At 31.5% G+C, this 22,777-nt stretch overlaps 1 long non-coding RNA gene across 1 annotated transcript; it reads left to right on the forward strand.

Moving 5' to 3' along the window:
• The first annotated feature begins 1,667 nt into the window (after positions 1-1,667).
• Positions 1,668-21,865, forward strand: LOC147065098 (uncharacterized). The gene is made up of 3 exons (XR_015071823.1): positions 1,668-1,769; positions 4,823-5,061; positions 21,784-21,865. It is a non-coding gene; the product is annotated as an uncharacterized LOC147065098 (long non-coding RNA).
• The last annotated feature ends 912 nt before the right edge of the window (positions 21,866-22,777 follow it).

A 22,777-nucleotide genomic window follows, 5' to 3' on the forward strand; every position in this document is an offset into this window, starting at 1 on the left:
ATGTATAATCTACCGATATAATAAATGTAACACACAATACATAAATCCTGTTTTTTTTAGAAATCCGATGTGCGCCTGCTACCGCAAAAAGGTTGAGAGCCCCTGCATTATATGATAACAGGTAATACGTAATCTGTCAAAAATATTGCACATACATGATATAACTGCATAATATTTTTTCACTCATGGCAAAAAACAAATTACAAAAAATGCTACGAGTATCAGAAAATAGATTATGGTATAATTTATCATATAACCATAATATGCAAAAACTACGTTCATTGTACGGTAATATTACGAGTATATGGTATTATTAGAATATTGAAGTGAGATTATCGGTTGTAAAACTTCATTGCAAAAGACCCAGCAGTTCGGGAAGAGCCTGGTTCCAATGCAGGCCTTTTTAAAAAGAATGTTACGTAAATTCAAGATACATTATTATAAATTATAGCTTCTTCAAAAATGCATTGAGGGTAATTCAAATGAACCTTTTATTATTTGAGATCATATACAATTTCTCACATATTTTTTTTGTGCTATCCTTGTTTCAAAAAAAGTGGGTGTGTTCGAAAGACAAAGAAAATTTGAAATATATAAATTGCAAAAAAAGTGCCCGCCACTTACTGAAGAAAAAACGAACCATTCTTCTAATTCTAATAATAAATCACATATTATCTTACAATTAATATCTTATAAATTTATTCCTTATATATCTTAAATAAAAAATTCACCTGCGGCACAATTTTTAATTAGGGGTACCTATTTAAAAAAAAAGCTTGCAGGATACAACACATTTTTTTAATTATAATATATTGTTAAATACCCAACGTAGGTCAAAATGGAGATTTTATGGTATTTTCAAAGCATTAGTCTGAACTCTCCTTAAACTTTGTAGATAATCTATTTAAATGTTTTTGAAGCCTTGTTATCCTTTATATTTATTTTAAACATTTGATGACTGCATAAAGTATTTATATTACATAAAATAGTATTCTTTTAAACCTCTCTATCTAATGTTTTAGAATAGTCATATTTCAGTATATCCATGTGCAGTGGTGTTAAGATTTTTTTGATTTATTAATTTTTAAACGCATTTATAAAATCATTAGTAAAATTGATTACTATTTAAATAATATAAATATTTACTATTTAGATTCGGAATAATATACAAAAACATTGAATAATGCTTGAAATTATTTCATCGTGTTTTATTTCCCACTAAAATAGGTACCAACCTACCTGGATTAAGTATCTGATAGTCAGAAATTTGAAGCGCATGAAAATAAATAAACAAATATTAGTGTTTTATCAACACATTTAAAGATGTTGGAGGCGTCAAAAAACGCTAGTAAAAACGCCACAAGTCAGATTTATGTTTTGCAAGCTAGAAATGCCTATCAAAAATGCTAGATCTGGCAAGAAAAATGCTAAATTGGCAACGCTGATAACGAGGTATGCTAGGTATGGTAAGTTGGTTGCCACATTCGATACGGTATCAAAAAAAGAAGAGAGACGTATGTGACAAGGATTTTTACAAAGGAAATAAGACAATAATAATATACATAAAGAACAAAAATGTTTTTATTTCGGAGGACTTGATAATTGACGAATTGACAGAATATAAAAGTCATAACCTCTTGTAATTGAATAAAGAGGTACTTCAGTCAGTCGATTTGGTCAGTACTTAGTTCGTAGTGCAAGGTGTACTTTATTATTTTAAAATATAGTGTTCCACACAAAGGATCCTTGAAGCAATAATAATTCTGAAGGTAAAGTAAACCATTTAATAATTATTTATTCCTACATAGTTATTTATATTAATATTTTATAATTTGTTTTACTATAAAGTTTAATATTCAATAATTAAACTTTATAGTAAAAAAGATTTTTCTTATAACTATTACTTATTACACACAATACTTCAATATTTTAATAATAATTTTATTTATGTGACATTAAAAAGAATTTTTATCGTAACGACCTCTCGTAATTTAAATACCAACGTAATAATGTATAACTTTTTAACAATATAATATTAAATCCTTTATCATAAAATATGTTAAAATTAAGCAATAAATGCTAAATTCAAAACCATTTTAAAATAACTCAAAAATATAATAGGTACAAAAAAAATATAATATCTAAAAAATCTTACCTAATAATTACGCCATAAATCACAGATTATCCAACGCATTCAATATAATATTATTAACAAACAAAATAATCGTTTATGTTTCACTGCACTTAATTTTTTTATCCTTAACTTTCTATTAAATTGAAAATTGTATTATAGTTTTTTTTGTTTACGCGAATAAAATGTATTAAAACTGGAAAGTTACTCGCAATTTTAAAAAAGTCGGGTTTTTTTTAATAAATTGATAATATTATAACGATATACTTAATACGGAAAATATATTGAGGTCATACAGCTAAACAGTCGTACAGCGACTGTCTCCTGTAACCTTAAAAGAGTAAATGAAGTTATGAAATTGTATGGGAAATGAGTAACAACGAAGATGCAATCAATATTGCACTTTGTATCCTATACCTAATGAAACGGATTGCAATGTTCGTACCCATATTACTTGCGTAGATCAAAATTAGCTTAATAAGTATTGCTGTATAACAAGGCTTATTTTTTTCAACCAAGTAGGCATTTAAAAAATCGTCCTTACAACGCCATAGTACAATACTTTAATTTATAATGCATCTCAACATTAATTATTGAAATTTCTTAAATTTTATTAATCCTGTGCGCGAAATAAAAAAGACGTTAAATCTGAAAAGTAGATGCATTCTAGCAGTCTTCATTTGACGTTGATTTATAATAACGTAGGCAATTAATCGATATACATAAATATACATATATATATAAATAAATGGAAATTAATGTAAAATCAATACATAGAAAAACCATTTATAAAAATCTAAATTGATACCCTATGACGTGTTGTGTAGTATGTAAATTATTTCTTCCAGACCCTGGAGAGTTCGTAGCGATTGATGAGTAGGGTTTACCTTAAATTTAACAGTGACCGCATAACCTTTTTGAATACCGCATTATGGATCTAGAACGATTCGGAACCGGGACAACTGGGCGCCACGCAATTGAATGAAATTTGAAAATAAATAGACGTTCGTGAATCATAGGTACTTTTAAAATAAATCTATAACAATATTAGTTATATTTAAATTATTATATTATTCTTTAATACTCGGTGAGAATTTAAATATCCACACGTAAATAATGATTTAATTGTACATAATATGTTTAAGTCTCAGGCATGGTAATTTTCAATCAGCAATAAAACACATTAATATGTTAAGAGAAAAATACATTTAAATTACTAAATAGTAGATAGAAACTGATTAAAATTCCTCGTCTACTTTCTATATAAAATCGTAGCGAACACCTATTTATTTCATTCAATAGTGCATCGCCGAATTGTCCAGGCGCCCAGTTCTCCGATTTCTCGCATTACTTGTTCTATGAACCAATCAACAATCTATCTCCGCCACCGTCCTTAAATCAGAAGGCCCCAAGATCCAAACATCTGGAAACCCGGGAATAAACGATATAATAAATAAGATATGTAGTCATGTATTTTGGCTTTGTTAGCCTCAGCCGATTTATTCAGGTGGGATGCCACGTATTCGTCACGAAGATATCCCAAAATATGCAATTTCAATCTTTTCGTTGAATTATTGTGATACCATCGGACCCACTTGCTATCGTCGCTGATGGCATAACGTTTAATAATTGCTTAGTATCGACTTGTCACTATTGGAAGTAGATTGCGTAGTTTCATAGCGGACAATATGTCCGACATATGCCTTGCGTCTGATGGTAACCCAGTAAGTAATATTATTATCAAAGATTATCCCAGAAAATCTTCATCGTTTGGCTATTCAGCTAAATTACTAAGGGTTTCATTCTGCTAATGGTCCATTTTTTTAGTTTCCTGGTTTTAACTCGGTAATACGCATCCATAGCATCTCGATTGAAAAAGATACTTGTTTTTTTTTCAAATGTACTGCTTTGCAATTCTGATCTTTATCTAATGATCTAGGATCCAATCTTCCTGAATAGAGCAACTTATATATTTTACATGATTCACCTTCTTTATTAGCTTACTCTCCATTTATCAGCTTACTCTCCATTTTCAAACGGGTATTTTTGATTAGGTAGGTACTAATTAATATAAAAATGGGCTTTTCTTACAAATCCCTGTAAAGCGAATATTAAAAATTAAAATCAATCGTGTTCAAAAAATTGTCCTCATTATTTCATTTTTTTTTTTAAATATCATTGTACATATTACTTAAATATAATCAAATCATTCTAACATACAAAAATACGTAAGCATACTTATCAAAAATGTGTACAAATCTACATTTACTAACTAAATGATTGTCAAAATATAGTTTAATATTAATTCAATAATATAAGTTAAGTGTCTGGAATCCTCCTTCTAGTGCCCACGGTGGCCGCGAGGCTTAAGCGTTGGACTATCACGCCGTGGGTCCCAGGTTCGAATCCTGGGTCTGGCAAGTACACTTATTGTTTTTCAATTGGTGCGTGCGTCAGGGTATGGACCTAATAGGTTGAGCAAGTGGCTGACATCCATTTCTCGTAAAAAAAAAATCTGCTAATACAAACCTCTACTCTGTGGAGGCCCATATGATCCTATTAGGATCGGACATGGTCAGAATCTTCCTTCAGGCAGAAGTCTGATTACTAATCCATGAGTTGCGGGTTCAAAACGCGCTACTGGGTTAAATTCACATGGCGTTAAATTTTCCATAATTTTCTAAATTTTAGGAGTACACCATTACGACCGTGTGACAAAGCCACGAGCTGAAAAGGTGCAACACACGGCTGGGACGTGTGTCTACTCTGGATAGAGCGCGAGAGTGTGACACTTAACAAGCTCACACAGATTGCGTCGTCGTAGACAACCCTCTTGCGATGAGGCGGAGATGCTCTTACATATTGACGCAAGATGCAGCTCTGATGCATCAAGAGGAGTGGGATATGTCGCCACACTGAAGGAGAATATGGTAAAATAGTATTTAATGATTAATTTAATAATAATTATCCATTTGAAAATATCTGTTACCGGAAAAAACCGGCTTTTTAAGAGTTGTGATAACGTTGAAATAATTTCTAATAAAACCTATACCTAACTAAACATTTTGAATGAACCTATTTATTCTTTCAAGTAAAAATTCTATTGACTGACCCTCGATTTTAATAAGATTATTTTTTCATCAATATTATGTATTTTTGGCATTCAAAACGTCTTATTAATTTGTCTAAATAGGTACCTAGCTAAAAACTATCTTGGTAAAACTACTAACTCTATTTGGGAGGGGAATTGTTGCTTTGTTTACATATTCTCAGAACATCTGATTAGATAACTAATGCTAACACTTCTAGTATGCTACGACGGCTGATGAATATAATTACGATTATTCTGTGTTAAACTGTTGTGTTGTGCGATGAAAAAAAATATCACCACATCAATTTTATTATAATTTTTACCATTGTAGTTAATTTTACGATTTGCAAATTCGCTATAATTTTGACACTCGTATTCATAGATGTAAAAAATGTTGGAATCCCAAGATTTCTGAATGGGCTACTTTTATATGATTTTTGATAAAATGAATATGTTTTCCTCAAGTAAAAAAGTAATTTATAAAAAAATGTTGAAAACACAGAATCTGAGATGTCATTTCAATTGCCATGCCGTCCATTTTATGTGCAATCTGACAGGATGGTACGGCGAAATGGCGGCAACTGCATAAACTAACGATTTACGCGCTATGAATGGTAAGGATTCTATGTCACTTAGCGGCGACTATTCGAATTACTTCGACAAGTTACAAACTGAGCGTTTCCAACTATTTCAATCAACAATTTTCCATCATCGCAGTGTGCGTCAGTGCATTGAGTTGCATTAGTTTTGTGAGTGCCAACAAAATCACATCAACAATTTCGATGTGTTGCGACATGTCAACCACCGACCATCGTCGCGACTAGGGATTCCAATCCCGGGATCCCGAACTATTTTCGATACCTATGAATCCCGGGATTGGTAAACATAATCCCGAAACTTTCGGGATTGAGTGTTTTATCAATTTTTATGGAAAATAAACTAAAAACGAAAATATAACAGAAAAAATACTTTTAATAACATACAAATACATTAAAAAATAAACTGTGTTTGAATGAAGTTTGATTTATTACCCATTTGTTGCTAATTAATTTTATTTTTTCACATAAATTGATAAAACTAAGAAAGATTGGAAAAAAACAATACTTCGCACTTATAACAAAGTGATTCCACCATGTTTTTTAATGCATTTGTCATTTTTTTTATTTTCTTTAAACTTGTATTTGTTATCTTTTAATAAATAAATAAAACTGTTTTACTTTCACATTATTATTTATACATATTACAATATTATTTACTCCATTAAACCTATGTAATTACAATATTGAACGTACACAATAAATGTCTTAAATAGTATAAATTATACTAAATTAATTTTTGACAGATTTTTTCAACGTTATTTTTATATCTAGATATTTTATATTAACTATTGAAAAGAATGCGAATAAGAAAGAATGGATCGTCCAATCGTAATCCCAAAATCCCGGGATCAAGACTTTGGCTCGAGATTGGATTCACTAGTCGCGACCACCTTACATATTATTCCGTATGCCCATCTAGATCAGTGGTTCTCATGTACAGCCACCAGAGGATTTTGCTGCGGCCACCAACATCATTTTCAGTGCAGTATTTAATTTAATTAACTGGACTAACGTTAAAATAATATGCGTTATTGGAAATGAGTTATGACCAAGTACCTACTTAAAAACCATTTTAATAATACCACGGGCGAAATTTTTTTGTCGAAGTTATACGTTGACCAAGAATCAAGGCAATTCAAAGAACTGGCAACAATTTCTTTACTAATATTGTCGATTTTTCCTACTACTGTATACTGTGAAAGATCATTCAGTGTAATACTCTTCATAAAAACAAATATCGAAGCCAGTTGACAGATGTAAACTTAGAAGCAGCCATGCGGCTCGCATTGGAAAAAAGGAGTATTGAGGTATTTCTATTTTCATTATTATTAAATAAATAGATATGTAGTTAAATGTTCAAATGTCTTTTATTAAATGGACTTGTCTATTAATAAATTGATCCATTTTTTTAGTAAATAAAATTTTAGCTTTAATTTTTTCAATCACAACAAAAAGTGAAATTTGGTGCGGCCACCAGACATTTCCATAGAACTATCAATGTCAATTGTGCGGCCACAGTTAAATTTCACGTGAGAACCACTGATCTAGATACGGACATAAGGGTTTATTTCTTTTTTTTTTATCACGTTAACAGTGAATACGGAACTGGCGTATCTTTGATAATCTATAAATACTATAGTTACGTAACTCAATTATTGACAGGCGACTAATAATCCATAACAAAAAACTAATGAGGCTTTTTAAAATTATAATAGATAATAGTAAAAAAAAAAACACCTGCACGTGTTTGTGGAGTATCATTTTCCCCGACGAAGGTCCTCGCAATAAGATACTGACCTCCGCGCCTTTTCTTGGAAATGTTTTCTGGAAAAATCATTAGCGAGGCTCATTTGAAAAGGCTGGCTGTAAAAACGCAGTGTGGAAAACAATGCTCTGAACAATGGAGAATTAAGTTCAAAGTGTTAATTACGGACTTGTACCTTTAACATATCTGTATCTTACCAGTTCAACATGACGCGCGGAAATTGTACGTCAATAGATAAACGCAACTGACTTGCATTTCATGTTATTTTTCTCATATTGTATATCATGATAACTATAAGAAAATAATGGTAATATAGATAATACGATTATAATGATTTAATTTCGCACGTGTCATATTATAATGCAAAAACGAGACCGATGTACTATGCAGTGTTTTCCATACTTTTGACATCTGTGTACGCCTTCTACAATTTTCGTAAAACTGAGTACCTCTCGTCAAAAAAAAAGCATATACTTTTATAACAATCGAAATGTAATTATGTTTTCCTTTTTTAGTACATAAACAAAATAATAATAAACGAAAAATATAATTCATTCATAATAAAATAAATAAAAGTTATATTGTAAATAAAATTCATTATAATCAATAAAAAGAATGAAATTGTTTATGTTGAGATGAGAGATCATCATAATTTGGTTCCCTGGTTGTTAATTTTAATCTGAGATGCGGTTCCACATCCAAAAGCCTGTTTCTTTTTTTGACTTAATGACTACAAATGCTGAAAAAGCAACTTCATATTTGAAGTTCGAAAAGCCAAGATGTATTTCAGGACTTTCTCTGTTAAAACTAGAGACACATGTTGCATTTACTACCAGAATGATGTTAAAGTACACTCCTTATATTTATTTTTCAAGAATCCGTCTGAAGCTAATTCCAGCAATTATTGCTCTTCTTCCGCATGCGACAAACCTTCTAGTATGGATGTCGTATTGATGTCGTATTAATGCTTGTTGCACCAGGCGCAACCAAAGCCCTATGCCGCGCGTACCCCCAAAAAAAACTCTTTTCCGTACCCCAGGGGGTACGCGTACCACACTTTGGGAAACACTGAACTATTGGACACAATCATAGCTTCATTTACTTTTCTTTGTCCCTACATTTTGTAGTAAAAATTTTATACAAGCGTACATGAAAAATCATGAGAAAGTAAATACCGATGATCTGTGACAAAAACACATCACCATTTATTTACTTGATAAACGAAATAAAAACTAAAGACAGCGAGCAGGATCGATGTATATACCTTTCGATTAATAATACTGCCGATTACGTCATTTCGGTAATTTGATGAATGAACATATATAATAAAACTATTATTGTAGACACAAACTAATATATTTAATAACGGTTAAAAAATATATTATTTTGTGTACAGTACAGTGTGTAGTACAAGTGTATATGACATACCCATTAGAGACCGAATGATTTTTTGAGTATCACTTAAAAAGGCACACTGATTACTAAAACTGATACAACTCCTTTATTATTCATTTAATTCAAATAAATCCTTTAAATATTTGTAGGTATTGAATTCTTCTACTATTTATTTATATTTAAGGTTAATTTTATGTATCAGAGGAATCAAGAAAACATATAAAATATAGGTTTTTGTGTTTTTAGCCCTTTTTTATACAAAATGACAAAAGTAAAAAGTATATGATAGAAGTATGTAAATGATAAGATAAAGATATACTAAGATGGCCACTATATGTTTTTTACTTACTAAAACACGTTATACCTACAAAACTTATCATCGTTTTGACAAATTTAAATATAAATAGATTTTATAAACCATATAATTCTTAAAAAATATTACTAAAGCCATAAAATAATATCTACATAATATTATATAACTTCAACTTTAAAAAAAATTTTGATTTTCACTATGTTCTGCACCTTATAACAGCGGCGCCAGATTGGCGCCGATTGTCTCCGATGGGATAATTAGGTTTAGGTAAATATGTTTTATGAATGAATAAAATTATAATAGATTCAGGTTTTTTCAAAACAGAGGAATTATAAATAATAACAACATAAAAAGAACTTTTATATACAACGTTCTTAAATTTTCTGTTGAATCATATAAACTTGACTTGACTAGCTTAAACGATCAAAAAAATTTGTACTTGAATAATGAAATGTCAATTCATATTGATTTCCATACTAACGCACGTATATATTATTTATTAATTTAGTTGCTAGGACCCCAGACCCCTAGCAAACAATAATGGTATCGAAATAACTTTTTATACAAAACAGAATTAACTAAAAATGAATTCAATTCTACTTAAAGATGGCTAAAAGTATTTTAAAAAAAATGCATTGGCATCGTGTTCTAATATATTCTAAAAATTTCAAATGTCTAGCTAGTCGGGAAGTTAGTTAAAAATCGATTGCAAGATTTGTACCGGACAAACAACCATCGGACAAATAAGAATACGACCTAAGAAAAACGTTGTAAAATACATTGAAATATGATATGATACCTATGTAATTTACTTTGGCTTGCACTTATAATCTACGCGTCTGAAAACCGATAGCCATACAAAATGTGTGTGACGCGTGCATATAATCTACTCATTTTTTGTTTTTATTCGTACCTTGTTTTTCATGATTATTTACCATTTCTCCGTACTCGTCTACAAGCATATTTCGGTAGTTAACCAATGTTAAAATCGCTGTTTACAAAATAAGTACCTTCCATCAGCCGATGTCGATAAACATTTGTATTACTTGACCAGATTACAACGTAGTTTTATAATAAATAGAATGTGTTTGAGGTCAATATTTAATTTCATTGTTTTAACTATGTATCAATAATTCTTATCTTGAAGTATAAATGTAAATATCGATGTAGGTAATGAACATTATTTAACGATCATAGACAGTTTTGTCTACTCATTTTTAAACATTTCAACTGATTATATTTTGCCATTTGCATTTTTAACGTTTTACTTATATTATGTAAGTTTCAATCTTACTTGCACCCTTTCCAATGAAATGTAAGTTTTTTTTTTAAATATCTCGAAATAGTGTATTAAATTAACTGAATTTGTAACCTATATACTAACATATCGATAACCTAGTTAAAATATAGGGAAACTACTCAAAATTTCAAGGTTTTGAGTTAATAATGCCATTCGATTTAGAAAGGTATTTTCTTTATCATCATCATCAGGGGCGCGACAACGCGGTATGGGTCCTGGCCTCCTTCAACAGCTCGCTTCACCTGTCCCTATCCACTGTGGCCGCTTTCCAATTCGGTACCCCCAGAATACGGCAGTCACTGGCAGCAACATCCAACCAGCGAATCTTTGACCTGCCTCTTCTTCTACGCCCTATTGGATTGCTGGACATCACTCTCTTTACCGGTTCATTGTCATTCATATAGTGCACATGACCTAGCCATCGCAGTCTCCCAATCTTCATTGATTGAACTGCGCTGCAATCTTCGTACAGCCCGTAGAGCTCAGCATTATATCTTCTCCTCTAATTGGTGCCGTTCCAGATCGGTCCATATATACGGCGGAGAACTTTTCTTTCAAAGATGTTCAGGGCTCGTTCATTTCGCAGAGTTAATGTCCAGGTTTCCGATGCGTAGATGAACACTGGCTTTACAAGTGTCTTGTAAAGAGTGCTTTTAGTTCGGCGAGATAGTATGCGGGACTTAAAATGTCTTAACAGGCCAAAGTAGCATTTATTCGCAGACATTATTCTCTTGTTGATTTCTTTATAATTCAATAAAAAATAATCAAAAATTTCTTCAACGGGTCATAAAATTGAATTAACATTAATTCAATTATAAACGGGAATGTTTGGGTAAATTATTTGTTAAATTGTAAAATTATACTGTGTTTTGCTAAGTTCATTTGAACTAAATAAAAAATACACACATTTACTTAAAAATTCAAGATTTTAATATTTTGCATACGCCATTATCTTAGAACAAGATATTTTGAGTTGTTTTCCTATCTAAGGTACCAATATTTAAAATTATATTTTATTAATGGATCAATACAACATAATAATACTAATAATAGGTAATTTAAAAAATTATATTTGAATAGTTTTCGGTTTAAGATGACATTCCAATAACGATTTTTACTTCGAATTTTTAAAAATCAATTTTCAACTTACTAACCTAACCTATTTTAAATTATTCTAATGTAAACTAACAATACACAACAATATTGTCAAAGTAAAGTTCATTCATAATACCTATTATGTTCAAATAATAATATTTAATAATATGAAAACTTAATTTGAATTTTTTTAATACAGACTTAAACCAAACCGATTAGAAAAAATGCAAGAAACAAAATAGTGGATGTCTGAACGAATACTCTTATTTATTAAGCTATCGATAAATCTGTTATCACAATGCTTACGGGCCCTTTTAATTAATTTTGTAATTAACGTGTTAATTTGCATTTGAAAAGTAATTAGCAAAAACACAATTTTGTGCAGCCCGTAAGCTATGGGTTAATACAATAATACTATCTGAGATATTTCCAAATGTGTTTCCAATAAAAATAATCTATCAATTTAAAATCGTGTGTATAGTCAGTAGGTATTGAATTAAAAATAATTTAATTAACAAATTAATATTATAATTTTGTCGGATGATATGAGATATCATATAAGTGGCAAACATTTTCTATTAGAGAGGGGGTAGGCTATAACTTAATTAAAAAATGTATTAGAACAGCAATACTAACGCTAAGTTGAATTTGGTTTCATCTACAGTATTTTACCGATACAATTAGTATAATAGTAGTCAAATCAAACAGATGAAATTGTTACTATCGTATAATATATTATTATGTATCTTTTAAAACATGCTGCTTTCATTTTTCTGGTATGCCATAGGCTTCTCAAAAAACAGTTACTTCACCAATACAAGTTTCAATATTATTTGTGACGTCATCTAATTATGATTCCGCGAGATTTTACTGCCTTATTTAAATAAATAAATAAGTAAGTACCTATTTGAAGGCGTCACCGGAAAAGGGGTCTATATGCAAAAACAAAATTGTTCATGCGGACTTTTGGAGTATATCTGTAATAATAATTATGTTCATGTAAACACTCTTTATCATTGACAATTTTTTATTTTATTTTGGATAATAAAATAATCATGTAGACACCTTTTCTACGGTAAGCATTTTAGTGTTGCTAATATCTCAAAAAGTGTGGCAGTTAAAATATTAAAACTTTCCAATATCGTGAGCAATGCTATGTAGACCCGTTTAATCAATAACATCACTTTTTGACATGATGTATTATATAGACCCCTTTTCCGGGGACGCTTTCATTTATATAAATATAACTTTAATAATATTTTAGTGGTTTAAAATTTTTGGTATTCAAATGATTTAAGTCAAGGTACACATATTATATTGTACAATAATCATTTATTATCGAGTCGTCGCCTCTTACTTTGATAGTTTAATAATATTTTTCCTAAAACTGAGATGGACGAATCCAATAATCGAATTGGGTGAAGAACGGTTTATGTTTCACACATCAAGACAAACAGCGTACAGTTTACAATATGTCTTCTATATAGATTATCAATGTTATTTTCGAGAATTAAAACCAAGCGACTCGCCCTGTTAAGGAAGAGGTCGAACTGCTCTTATTTGTTTTTTTTTTTTAATTATTAATAACTATGTCCTTGGTTTTTTTACAAGGTGATTGTTAGTAATTTTGAATAATCAGAAACACCCAAGTTTTGAGAAAATCACATAAATATAATATTGTATCCTCACCGGGCATCGAACCCAGAGCTCCCAAAATAGCCAGCCAGCGCCTTACTCACTGCACCACAAAAGCTACCTCTCATTTTTGTTATTATCAGCGTTTTCTAAGCTTTGATTTCTAGGAATATAGGACCATTTAAAATATTTGTTACAAACCGTACAGCTAATTTTTCATATTAATAACACTATTTAAATAAAATTTAATATTAATATTATTGGTATGCATTGTAGCCAACTCTTTTTTATAAGACTGTCAAAAAACAGTATTGAAGCGCCTAGAAGCCCATAAAACGATGTTTGGTAGTATTGAGAAAAAAGAGAAAATATGTCTATAGTCTATGAGAAAAACTCTGTAAATCTGTGAACTTTATGTATTTATTTTTTAATTCGTTACTTTCTAAAGAGTAATTTGGCCATGCATTTTAGGGGTATTTAAAAAGCACTCTCAACCATTTTAGCGGGTTTTAAAATTTATCCTAATTTTTGATAATACGTATTGACTGTTTTAGGCGTTTTTTAAAGTTAAATTGTCGGCCATCATATACGTAATAAAAATATCCATCTAAATACATATCTAATTCAAAAAATTTCAAAAACCGTTTTAGGGGGATTTGAAACGATGCGCTTCTATTGGTCAAAAACCCTGAGTCAATTTTAGCGGGTGTAAGATACCCTTTATACTATAATCCCCTAGTATGGAGTATTTACGACTGGTAGATATTGGGGTGATCTATTGAAATGTCTCTCTAATACAACATTTAAAATTTAGGGCGTATTATGTTAACCTATGCATTTTTTTGACTGTGCAAATACATTAATATTAATATGTTATTGGAAAAATCAAGCTCAGTGGCCTTTGTGAAGAACGGGTTTATTGGCGCGATATCTTTGAGAATATCATTATGTACCGTGGTCACTGTGCCAACAAAATGCCATTTTGAGATTTCGCTGTTTGAACTTGTCAAAATTTTGTTATCTGTCACATGTAATGATTTCCTGAGAAAACGAACGAAGCGGGTCAATATTTAAATAATGTTGCATGTCCGCGGCAAACATTTCAGCAGATGTGCACACTAAATAAGATACACAGGATATTTTTACATATTATTTACTTGTGACCACATTGTATACAAATAACCTGATTATGTTATAATACAAATGATTCACAGTCATGATTACAATATTATTGTTTCATTTATAATTACATCATAATTATTAAGTCATTATTATAATATTCGTAAACAGAGGCGAATTCGGCCTGGTAGAACATCAGGATACCCAAATGAAAATACTAAACATATTTACATCATAAATAAAACACTTTACATTAATAGACAACTAGGCGTCGCACAAAATAATTAAGGCTATACCTCAGCCGAGGCATGGTCTAAAAAGATCGTGACTAGGCGATGCGCGGATTGTGCAAATGACGCGAGCCGTCCATGCGTCCTTTCAATGTTATGTTTATTATTATATTCGTAATAATAATAGTATATTCATTGACATGTTTTCTTTTTCAAGTACATGCGGAACGTTTTTAGTCATTTTTACACGATTTAAGAATTTATTCCTCCGACGCCATCACAAAACAAATTGACGTGCTCACAGGTCGACTATCGCTCTCCGACTGGCAACGCGGCCAAAATTACGTCCCACGTACTGTTGAAAATTATTAGCCGTTTCACTTATGTACGCTCTTAAATGCTCTTAGAAATATCAGTAACTCGACACCCGAGGTCTTTCAGTTCTCATTAAGTCTCTGTTCCCTGGTTACACATAATTACAAAATAATATGTAAAGATAATATACTATCCTTACACCAATTCCCATATTATAAAGAAATGTACTTTGAGTTTATATAATATATAAATATGTATATATTTAATCATAAACGTCTTGTTTAATTAAATTTGAAAAAACATGTTATATTTTAATATATTATTTGACTTAAATTGCAACCTTGTTAGTTTTCCGCTGTGTCTCTGGTAATACTGAGCCGCTTTAGCAAGATTGGATACAAGCATTGCCCACTGAAGAAGAAAGCCGATATATTACACGACTGGTCCTACTTTTCGCCCCTCCCGTTGTCTATGGATGACCTGTCATTGCCTGTCATTGTTTATAGAGTGCTCATACTGACGCGTCTAAGGTGTTCACTCGTTGGAGTATCCTTCCTTCCTTTTCAGGGCTTATTTACACAAGAGGCGTGATAAGTATAATAAGAGAATGTGAAGATCAATTTTTCAAACGTATGACTCACTTGATTTCAGTTTCATTCATTACAAGCCATTCTATTTTCAGAAAACATATTCCTACACTATTCATAATAATATGGATACACTGCTAATAAAAATATGAGTGTTAAAATGCTATTAAAAATTGATGTTTTCAGCTACCTTGACACAAGGAATGGTTTGATTTGGATAGATGAGTTAAATTTAAATGATAAATAGTACACTAGCATTAATACACTTTCTACAAATGTAATGCATAGATCAATGCTACATATTTTTTGGAAATCTATATTATCACCGGTTTTTGTGTGAAGGACTAATCTGACTTTGACAGCTGATGAATAACAGGAATGTACATTATTTATAAATAACACTGATAGTTAATATATTTGATTTGAGATTTTTTTTATAATTCAATTTGAAACGAGAAAGGGCTAATCAATATGTCAAGCAATCTGGGATCTGATTTTGACAGCTGGAAAGTGGACCACTCGTTGTTTGTGCAAAAATTTATGCTCAGGCTTTATTAATCTAAAGATGGCGGTGATACAAGGCATTATATGCTATCAATGCGAAAATCTTATGGGCCACAAATCCACTCCTGTCCGTAAGGAAACTGAATACCTAGCTCATTCTCTTGCAAAACTATTTTTCTTATTAGATAATTTTGTTTTATCGTTTAATTTATTACAATATCATCTATTATACACATTTCATATTATGTATTTTAATACATGTTGGGAATAACGCGGAAAAATTACAAAAGAAACCTATATATTATTAGGATGCAAACAAGATCGCGCGATCCGGAGACTGACATCTCACTCGGAAAGTGGACAACCTAGACAGATAATGGGTCTAGGACGATTTGGCGCCGGGAAAACTGGACGCCACGCAATTCGAAAATAAATAGACGTTAGGTACTTATACGTACCTTAATAATATATTTAATATTATTATTTATATTTAAATTATTATATTATGATTTAATAGTTAGTGAGAATTTAAATATGCACTCGTAAATAATGATTTAATCGTCCATATGTTTAAGTTCCAACGAAAAAAAAGTTTTTATTTTTATATAAAATTTTAGGCATGGTAATTCTCAATCCGCAATAAAAAACATTGTGTTAAGAGTGAAATGAATTAAGACTACGAAGTAGTAGATAGAAACTGATTAAAATTCATCGTCTACGTTCTGTTTACTTGTCTACGACAGTGCGGCGTCCAATTATCCTGGCATCCAGTTGGCCCATCCCCTAAATAATGCAGTCATACAGTAACCCAAAGGGTACAAAATAACTAGACTAAAGCCCGCAGGATCAATGAACTAACCAAGTTTGGTGGATATACGTAGCTGGAAAGAACTAGAAATCGAGGAAACTTAAAACAGCTAGAAGAAGCCTTCATGCAATAGTCTGACTTGAGGATGGAACGTGACTGAATGACCACAAATTTCCAAAAAACATATAACCAGGGATCATGGACCAAAATATTGCTTTATTTTCAATTTTTAAAGAACAAGGTTCACAATAATACTGTGTTGTGACATTAATACTATTTTGATAATAAAACCTTAATTTTCAGAATGAAAACACGATCATAATGACATAATATACCTGCATATTTTCTACAGGTTATACATAGTAAGTCTGAATATACACATTCTACAGTGTTTTCTGTCATACGAAACCATACCAAAGCTCGATTTGATACAAATAAAGGATTTAAAATCTAAATCAAAAATAATATTATTTATAATAAATTTAAAAAAGCATTGATTGGTCAATTCTATAATTAGCTAATAAACTATTTTTTTCATTCAACGAATAATTAACGAGATTCAACAATAAAACATCATTCATTTATTGAACATACATAATTTGAAAACACCTCAGAGAATTATATAACCACTATCTACTACCACTATTAATTATAGGCTTTCGTTGAATAAAAAATAGTTTATTAAAAAAATTATAAGCAAGTAAAGAGTTATCAAATGTAATAAGAGATATATAATTTTCTCTCAATAAGTTTATTATGTCACGAGCTGTATGGCATGTTGCACCATATTATTGAAAACATATATTATCCAGACCAAGATCATCTAATTCATGCCAGAAAAATCAATAATCGTGCTTCTGTAGCTCTATTGAAAATAACTGCATTGCCATTTTCGTTTTCAAATGAATACCATCAAATAATTACACATCAATACCATAAACCACACCAAACTGTTAATTTGTATGGAATTAAAGGTGTTTCATGAATAGCATGTGGATTTTCATTCATGCAACAAAAAAAAAATCAAATTCAAATTTTGAATAATGTGGATGCATATTTTGATTTATGGTATACACCCACGGTGGCCGCGCGGCTCGTCTGTGGGTCTCAGGTTTGAATCCTGTATACATATTGTTTTTCAATTTGTGTGTAGTAGATAACCAGTTTTGAATACACTATTGATATTACTATTAGAAGATTGCTTCTTCTTTTGTTACGACTTATGCAATACAAGTGTTGCCAAACTAGCGATTAATAATATTTAATGAGATTTACAGGCTGATTCAGAACTTAATTATCCATTTTTCCTTTAATATATGGTGTCTATTTTAAACCCAGATAAGTACAAAATTATTCAATAATAATTGCTATAAAAAAGTATATGTTTTTAAAACTAAATGGTTGTATTGTATTTTAAAATTAGAACTATTATCTCTATATATATAAAAATCTCGTGTCACGATGTTTGTGGTCGAACTCCTCCGAAATGGCTCGACCGATTTTTATGATTTTTTTTATGTATATTTGTTAGGTATGAGAATAGGTCAACAAGTATATTTCATACCGCTATATGATTAGGGTATCTCTATCCAGAAAATTTTTCTTTTATGTTTTTGACAATTTTTTTTTTTGTATTTTTTTATTATTTGGCATCAAAAAATACCTATAACCCAAAATTTTCACCGTCCCACCCCCACCCTCCCATTTTTTAATCGCGATTTTATTATTTTTGTATGAACAAATTTAACCGTCGTTCGTATTTCAAACAGAACGAAATTATTTATGTTCTTGAATGACAGAAGGCGCTAAGTCCGAGAAGAATTCAAGAGAAGCGTCGCGTCATTTTGACATTTCATTCGGCATATCACAACGCAGTACGTGCAAAATTTTGTACGATTTATTTTAATTTATCTATTTTTATGTGCGTGTATTACAGTGCACAATGCCAGCAAGACGCAAGGGAGGCCATTTGGGCCATCGAACGAATAAAGCAACAAACATGCAAAATAGTAGAGCAGAAAGAACAGACGAACAAATCCAACAAGATAACAAAAACGTGCGTGTAAACATGTCGCAATTGCGTGCATCTCAATCACAAGAGGCACGAGCTGAACGAAACCAACAACGACAATTGGAACGGAGCCAAGCGCGCCGGTTCGTAGTTAACACACGCAGAGCAAATGACCGACAACGCCAACAAGTACATCGAACATTTACATCCGCTTCGTTCCTTCGTTTCGCATTCGAGTACGAGCTAGATATTGAATATTCCGCTCATCCGAAAGTGCTGACTGGTGCTATGGACAAAGAATGTCCCCATTGTCATGCGCTCAAATTCAAACATGAGTCAGCCAGGATGTGTTGCGCATCAGAAAAGTGCAACTACCAGAAATTGAGATACCACCAGAACCATTGAATGGCTTGCTCATCGGCACGGTTCCAGAGTCAAACCTGTTCCTGAAGTCTATTCGCACATTCAATTCATGCTTCCAAATGACTTCGTTCGGAGCAACAGAAATAGTTCACAATACTGCGGCAAATGGTCAACAATTCCATTCTACGTTCAAAATCAAAGGCCAAGTATACAACAAAGTAAGCTCATTGCTGCCAATGCCAAACGAACTACATAAATTTTTACAAATCTACTTCATGGGCGGTGAGGACATCAATCATGTGGATGCACGTTGCGGCTACAATAGCCTCAATTCGCCTAATGCCAGGCGCATCGTCGGTGAACTGGACGCCCTGTTGAATGAGCACAATGAATTATTGAAATTCTTCAAAGCACACATGCACGAATTTCAAAGTGACAATCATGCTATTATCATCAATCCTGATAAAACACCAGCTGGAGAGTACGTGCGTCGATTCAATGCGCCTGTTGTTGACGACATTGCTGGAATCATGGTTGGCGACCGCACATCGACGCGAGAAATCGTGATTCGAAGAAGAAATAATAATCTGGAGTTCATCGCTGACACACACCGTTCATACGACGCTCTCCAATATCCGCTAATTTTCTGGAAGGGACAAGACGGATATTGCATAAATATTAAACAACGAGATCCTGTCACAGGTAATTCATTCATTATGAACATCATTACTCATTTTGAATTGAGAAAATGAATGGTTGATGTTTTTTTGTTTTTATCGGCGGTCATCGTCTACAGCGCTCTATTCCTCTTTCTGTCATAGATCCCAACCCCACACACTTACGATACATTCGTTATTTTTTATTTAACAACCAAAATATTCACTAAAATAATTTATATGGCAGAACAACGTTTGCCAGGTCAGCTAGTGTCTTTATAATATATTGGCGGATGAATCTTTTGTTACGATAATATAATTAAAATAAAATTTGATAAATCGACATTTATTTGGAACACTTTCATTAATCGATTTCTGTAAGACATTAAGTTTATTAAATGATTTTCCGTAAGCGTTTTCAGTGGATTTAGAGGTTTGGGTTGCAAATATTACGAATACTATTAGTAAATAGAAATAATACATATTGTTATGAGAAGTTACACATTGAATATGTATCTATCTAGTAGTTGGACGTAGTATGTGGAGCTGTCGGTTTTTGAAAATAGACGCCACATTATTATTCGCTGCGTGAGATTCTTTTATAAATAAACAAGAAAATTCCAGTCCGTATTAATGTACTGCTTATGTTACTTATTTTTGTAATATTATTAGAGTTTTAATGTAATTTTTCATCTAAATAATAATGATTGATTGCCCAAGGTGGCCGCACGGCTTAAGCGTTGGACTATAACGCCGTGGGTCCCAGGTTCGGATCATGGGTCTGGCAAGTACACATATTGTTTTTCAATTTGTGTGTGTCAGGGTATGGACCTAATAGGTTGAGCAAGTAGCTGACATCCATTTCTCGTAAAAAACAAAAATTTGTTAATAGAAACCTCTACTCTGTGGAGGCCCATATGATCCTTTTAGGATCGGACATGGTCGAAAAATAAAATGTAACAAAAATAATTGTAATTGTGTTTATTTACGATCCCATCTAACCAAAAATGAGCTTTATCGCTGAATAATAATTCAAGTTGCTTTAAAGCCCAATCGGCAAAATTTCGATGCACCAAATGGTCATTAGGTTTAAATTCTTGTGTTAACTGTATTTATACACATTTAAATGCCAATTTTAATCACGAATATATCATTTAGTGCCGTAAGATCTCGAGAACGACGTGTAATTGATTGTTCTCGATTTTTATCCACATTTTGATTCACAACATCGATATTTTCAGCACTTCGTTTACGTTTTTGATGGTTTCGATTCTTATCATCATTTGTCTCGAATTTTTATATTAAATTACGAATAGTTAGCTTTGTAGGTCGATTATTTTGACAATACATTTCACGCAATATCCGAAACGTAGCTCGATCTTTCCTCGATGAGTTGCCAAATAATACTTAACATAAATGTGAATTTTGGTGGGAGAGAAGAATGGCTGCTATGACGTTTTAAAAATCTTTTAATACTAATTTGACAACCCCTGCACAAGTATGTTTATACGAGTCACAATAATTAAAATGTTTTATTAATCTAATTATATGTATAGTGGATATTTAATACAGATACTGGTGTGCAACTTACGTACATTCTTTCTTCTTTCACGATACATGACAACTTATGCTTAAACTGGGAGGTGACAACGTCTTTAGACCCCGGTCTTGGACAGATAATTGTGTATGTAATGGTAATTCAAAATTTATTGACGAGATCTTCTATGGTTCACTTCTTACACTATTTTCACATATTTAACAATAAATACCTACTCAGGAAATAATCAGGAATAATTAAATATTATATGGGTAGCTTTTAAATTTAAGAATTACTTATCGTTAATAATACATTTAACTTTTTTTCAGTTATACTGTGGCGGAAGACAACAGTAGTTACGAAAATAAAACGATTTGGAACCAGCGTCGTTGTCGCCAACCGGCCGCCGCTGGTGACGCCAACTGGATGCCAAGACAACTAACCAGGCAAGGACTATCTTGACGCTGCTAAATATGAGTAAAATGAAACGTCAAGTAGACAAAAATTGAGAGAGTAATTAGTTTCGCAAAGATACTAATCGCATTTCATAGCACAAAATTTGCTAACAATCTTTTTCTGCGATGAGTTTTAGAAAAAAATAATTTTCTCCTTGACTAAACGATACATAATTATTTTTTAGAAAATTATTGATAATTTCCGGGAAAACTGCCATGATTGTCACATTAAAAGAAGAGAAATGTGTGCAGAATGTTTGTTTTGTAATATCACGTTTATTTCATATTTCGTAATTTAAATATTTTAGTATTTTGATTTATTGATTTATTGATTTTTTACACTCCTTTATTTTTATAAACACGTACTTTTTTGTTTATAACTATGTATTATGTTATAATGATGTATGTTAAATAAAGAATGTTACATTTTTTAATTGTGTGAATTATTCGTTGATTAAAAAAATGGAATATAATTTTTTTAGCAAGTACAAGTATGTCATAACATTTTTTTGAGAGAAGATTTAAAATACAAAAGCAGACTGCCAAACAATAACGAAATTAAAAAACGATTCAGTGATAATTGTATAAAAACTACTAGTTAACTTCGTCGCAACTATATAGGACACATATAGCTTAGTGGTTAAAGCACAAGGACGCAAATCCCATAGGGGCGCGGGTTCGAATTCCGCTGGGTGTTGTATTTTTTTCAAACCGATTTTTTCTAGTGATTTTTCAAATTATATATAAAACGAAAACCGGATAGAAATACCCACGATTGCCGAGCGGATACCGCATCGGCTTATAAGTCAAGGGACCCGGGGTCGAATCCCGGATCTGGCAAATTCACATATTGTTTTTCAAAACTTTT

Source organism: Rhyacophila brunnea, unplaced genomic scaffold (assembly GCF_057557595.1).
Source record: "Rhyacophila brunnea isolate RB1 unplaced genomic scaffold, BYU_Rbru_1.0 scaffold_6, whole genome shotgun sequence".
Taxonomy (NCBI): domain Eukaryota; kingdom Metazoa; phylum Arthropoda; class Insecta; order Trichoptera; family Rhyacophilidae; genus Rhyacophila; species Rhyacophila brunnea.